The 4864-nt window shown below is 31.6% G+C and overlaps 1 long non-coding RNA gene across 1 annotated transcript; it reads right to left on the bottom strand.

The window, feature by feature from the left end:
* Nucleotides 1-830: 830 nt before the first annotated feature.
* On the bottom strand, nt 831-2414 carry LOC139870554 (uncharacterized). The gene is made up of 4 exons (XR_011766595.1): nt 2375-2414; nt 2126-2176; nt 1879-1936; nt 831-1497 (listed from the first exon to the last, which is right to left on the bottom strand). It is a non-coding gene; the product is annotated as an uncharacterized lncRNA (long non-coding RNA).
* Nucleotides 2415-4864: the final 2450 nt, after the last annotated feature.

Here is a 4864-nt window from a genome sequence, read left to right as displayed (position 1 = left end):
TTTTTGAAAAAACTTTGTTCATGAACATTATAGATTGGATGAAAATAAGAACATTTAGAAAAGACACTCCGTGATGAATGTTATTATTTTGGCGGGAAAACGATCGACGAAAATAACATTCAAGATAATATTGTTCGTGAAGAATGTTAACGTTTTTTTTTTCATGTTTTGTGAAGTAAAATTTAGCCCGATTTAAAAACTCAATCTAAATCCTAAATCTAAACCCTAAATCTAAACCCTAAACCCTAAATTTCTAAACCCTAATATCTAAACCCTATAAACCCTAATATCTAAACCCTAATATCTAAACCCTAATGTCTAAAGCCTCAACATACGCTCGAAAAACACGATAATTGTTATATATTAATTCTTCGAGCGTTTTCCCGCCAAAATAATAACATTCATCACGAAGTGTCTTTTCTAAATGTTCTTATTTTCATCCAATCTATAATGTTCGTGAACAAAGTTTTTTCAAAAAACGAAGAAAAAAAAATTGCTTCCCCCGCTTGGTTACTTCCCTCTTGATCCTACCATTATATATATATATATATATATATATATATATATATATATATATATATATATATATATATATATATATATATATATATATATATATATATACTAGTGAGTTAATGGCCGTGCATATGCACGGCCCAGGACGAAAATATTTGACGTTGCTGTAGAAAATGGTTGTAGATTCTATCACTGGCTTAAATACATAGAGTTTGTAGATGTCAAGACAGTATGGAGCAGCTATTTCTGGTTAGTCACCCGCGTACTTAAAAGAGAAAACACAAGTCATCCATTTATCATGAATGTGCTTTTTTTTTAAATCAAAATATAAACATACAAGATAGAAACATGTACAATATCAATCAAGTCTATAATCATGTTTAGTTACATAATTTGCAGGTATTACAAGTTCAAATTTTATATGTGCAGGTATTGCTACATAATTTGACTGTCGAGTGTCGACTGAAGCTTTTGCGTAGACTGAATCGAAATTGAATTTAAACTAAAAATGATTAGAATATGTTTTGTCAACTGTAAAACATACTTGTTGGCTATAACACCTGGCATAAATAAAGGATTCTTCATAAACATGGAATGTCTCTCAAAACGATCAAGTTTTTCAAGAATTAACTGCAAACTCTATTACATAAAATGAGTTGTACTATACATCTCAACATTGCATAGAATATGTTAAAAGGATGTACCTTGCTAACATGATGTAGTTCAAACTGCATAATTCACCATGATCTTTTAAAACAAGGAACAACATTAATCCTAATTTGTTGCACCAACTTAAATTGCAAGTTCATCATCAATGACTGTCATTGAAGAATCTAAACGTCACTCGTATCATCACCACCAACACCATTACTCCTCGTGTATATACTCTCAACATCTAAAGTCGAATCATCTTATGCTTTATACTTATTCACCCTACCTCTATCGAATCTTCTCTTATCTACCAAAATCTTCACGGTCCGCCTGCACTCATTTAGGTATTCAATCACAGCTCCAACCACTGATGCCCGATAAGCCTTGTGATTGATAATAACACCATACCGATAACTTATTCAACAAAAAAATACATGTCATTTGAACCAAAATACTCAAACATCATCAGTTTTGTCAAAATGATAAAAGGTGTTACTCCAAGAAAATATCACAAAATTGTAACACATGTCCACCTCATCTTAGTATTTAGTATTGTATATAACATACTTATTACTTTAGTGCAAGTAAATTTAACATTATTTGATACTATAGTAAATGCTGTAAAATAAAAGGCAAAGAGTACAAACAAGATTCTACAAACAAACAAGATTCAAATTATATAAAAATTGAAGGGTATAAAATTTCACATACCCTAGTAGGATTAGCGGCTTAATTCTTCAAAACTTCTAACTTTCCATTCAGTTGTAGCCTTCGAAACACATTTCAAAACCACAAATAGTAAAATCACAACTCAATATCAAAATCAGAAAGCAGCTTCAATTACAAATTAATCATATCTGTATCGACTATTATACTACCCAAACTCCAATAATCGAAAGCTTCTATCAATGACCGAAAGACACATACAAACCTAAAGCAACTAAAATTAACATCTCACCAGTCATTGAGTCAGCGACCTGAAAATACCTGGAATGTGACCTGGAAAAACCTGAAAGAAGCATAAAGATCGTAGAAATCAATATAAAAGCCTAAAGCGAATGAAAATCAATAGATGAAGCCTTTAGTAAATTAAACCCTAAAGTCCGTAAAAATAAATCGATTGAGGGTTAAGGAAACATAAAGAAAGAAACATAATCAGTGATTATCTTTATTGAAGAAGCATTTTATGGATAGAATGATAGGTTACCAAATTGTGATGCGCACGAACAAGACGAATTGAATGAGTGAAGAATACATATAAATGAGAGAGGATCAATTTCTAAATAATACGTGGCAAAAGCCTACTGCCAAAGAAACTGATGCGTGTAAGGCAACAAAAATTTGTGTGTGGACACCTAATAGTTGCGTGTAATTATATCAATATCAATAGAAGTAAATATCTTCATGGAAAGAAAGAAGGTGGTGATTTACTGAACGAAAATGAAGGCGTGTACAAGAAGCCAACTGTAGAGGAGATATTTTAGTCCAGTGAAATTACGATAACACCCCTGCTACAGTAAATAAATCAACCTTTTTATGAGTATACTAGTATGTCTTTGGCCGTGCATAAGTAAAAACTCAGCTTGCTTGTCTGTCTCAACTGGCTTGGAACCATCATCTTTATATCCTTAAACGACACGAACAATGTCTTTCTGAAATTGAAGAAAAGTAAAAAAAATTTACATAGGAAAAAAAACACCTTAATTTCAATCTTCAGAATAAAATATATAAAAACACACCCCACCACCAAAACTGCTTTGAAAGCTGCCGGATATTGGACCATAATATTAAATCACGAGTCTGTACATGAGCACGAAAACTTTCTTAGTTACACCATAAGCATTGACTTAACAACCTAAAACTTTCTTAGTTACACCATAAGCATTGACTTAACAACCTAAAGGATGATCATATGAAACTGGTTATGATATTCACGATGTTGAGTCAGCATAAATAGCTACTTTCTTTGATGACATTGAATTTTAAAGGTTCATTTATGCAATTGAGGTTGACTTTTTAGTTTATCACTGGAGACATAATTTTATCCTCATGTAAATATCAAAATATGCTAGTTCACTTTCCTATGTTGGTATTAAATTAAATTATTATTATTAGTACCTGAATGAATTCAACTGAAACCATTGGGCAGAGAGCGTGGTTGGTGATTTCCATACATATACAATTATCAACCCATTCGAACTAAAAGGACCAATTTGGGTGATACGTTATCCCAAATGGCTCAAACAGAAAAATTTAAAAGGTGTCAAATAAGTAAAGGTAACCATAGCGTCTCAAAATAATAGATGACCTTTTAGCATCGACAAATTAACTAATCTGATATACAATTGTCAAAGACCCAATACATGATTTATGCATACAGAAAATAAACGTAGAAACAAAGTCAGCAAAAGCAAACCGAGAGTAAAATATAAGTACACAATAAACTTAAATCGACAAAATCACATGACTAACCTTTTGAATTCTTGTAGCTGTGACAGTTGATCGCCATAATGAATACATACAATCTGAATATTGTCTTCGAACCTGAAACAAAACAATAATATATATTCAACATGACAAGATAGGTGCAACTAAACAAATAAGGTAGATTTAAAGTTCGACATCAGAGAGACCCAAATATGAAGTTTTTACCTTAACAACAACATCCACTTCAAATGATCCTCCTCAAATGCACTTAGAGAGTCCTGTCAATATTGACCCGGACTTCAATACTTAAGATCAACGTATAGCACAGATATTAACATACAGAGTAGATCTATAGTCGAATTAGATAGATGTTAACCTTAAATTGTATTAAACTGATGAATGTATATAGCAGATGTTGGTGAAGACTACAATATGGTTGATGAACCAAATTGCATTTGGCCTATCAATTAAATACACACATTGATTATAGAGGCTAAAAATGTTGAGTTCAATGTACTGACACCAAGTTTTTGACTAAAAATGTCCAGTTTGACTTAAAAGTCAAATTGTACCAAAAACACGGTATGGCCTTGGCTAAAGAAGCAAGGTATGATTGATGGAACTCAATCCGCATGACATCATTCACAATCTCTTCAACTTCTACATCCTGAAAGTTTGGTGACGAATACCCTAAACAAAATTACAAAAATCTTCAACATAAAGAATATATTATCTAATAAATCAATACTTAAGTCTTGACATTATTAACCAGATAAGTGATTAAAATACAGAAGTGGCAAAAATCATATTAACCTAATGATGATAGTGGTTAAAATACAGAAGTGTCAAAAAAAAAAAAAAAAAAAAAAACAAACTTACTAATGATGATAGTGATATCTTCCCTATTCGATTGTAAATCACATCTACTTTATGAATTCGAATTGAAGGGTCGATAAATAAGAATCAATAAATACCTCATGTCAATGAATTCAAATCGAAAGCTGCAAGGATGTTAACTATACACAATTGTTAGGGTTGTGACGAATGTTGCGATCTATTTTTTTGATGGAATCGTTAAATTGAGCGTACGTGTTAGATGAAATATGGGATTTGGTGGTCGATTTGAAGGGATATTTTGCTAACCCTAATTTAGTTGTATAGCGATTAAAATGCAGCGTGTATATTAGATAGTTTAAACGGTGTCAATTGGTAGCGATTGGTAGAACAAAGATTGACGATTGGAATTGAGATTGGAATTGAAGATGAAGAA

Source organism: Rutidosis leptorrhynchoides, chromosome 1 (genome assembly GCF_046630445.1).
Source record: "Rutidosis leptorrhynchoides isolate AG116_Rl617_1_P2 chromosome 1, CSIRO_AGI_Rlap_v1, whole genome shotgun sequence".
NCBI lineage: Eukaryota > Viridiplantae > Streptophyta > Magnoliopsida > Asterales > Asteraceae > Rutidosis > Rutidosis leptorrhynchoides.
Note: the sequence above shows the minus strand (reverse complement) of the source record. Positions and strands in the feature narration are given on the sequence as shown.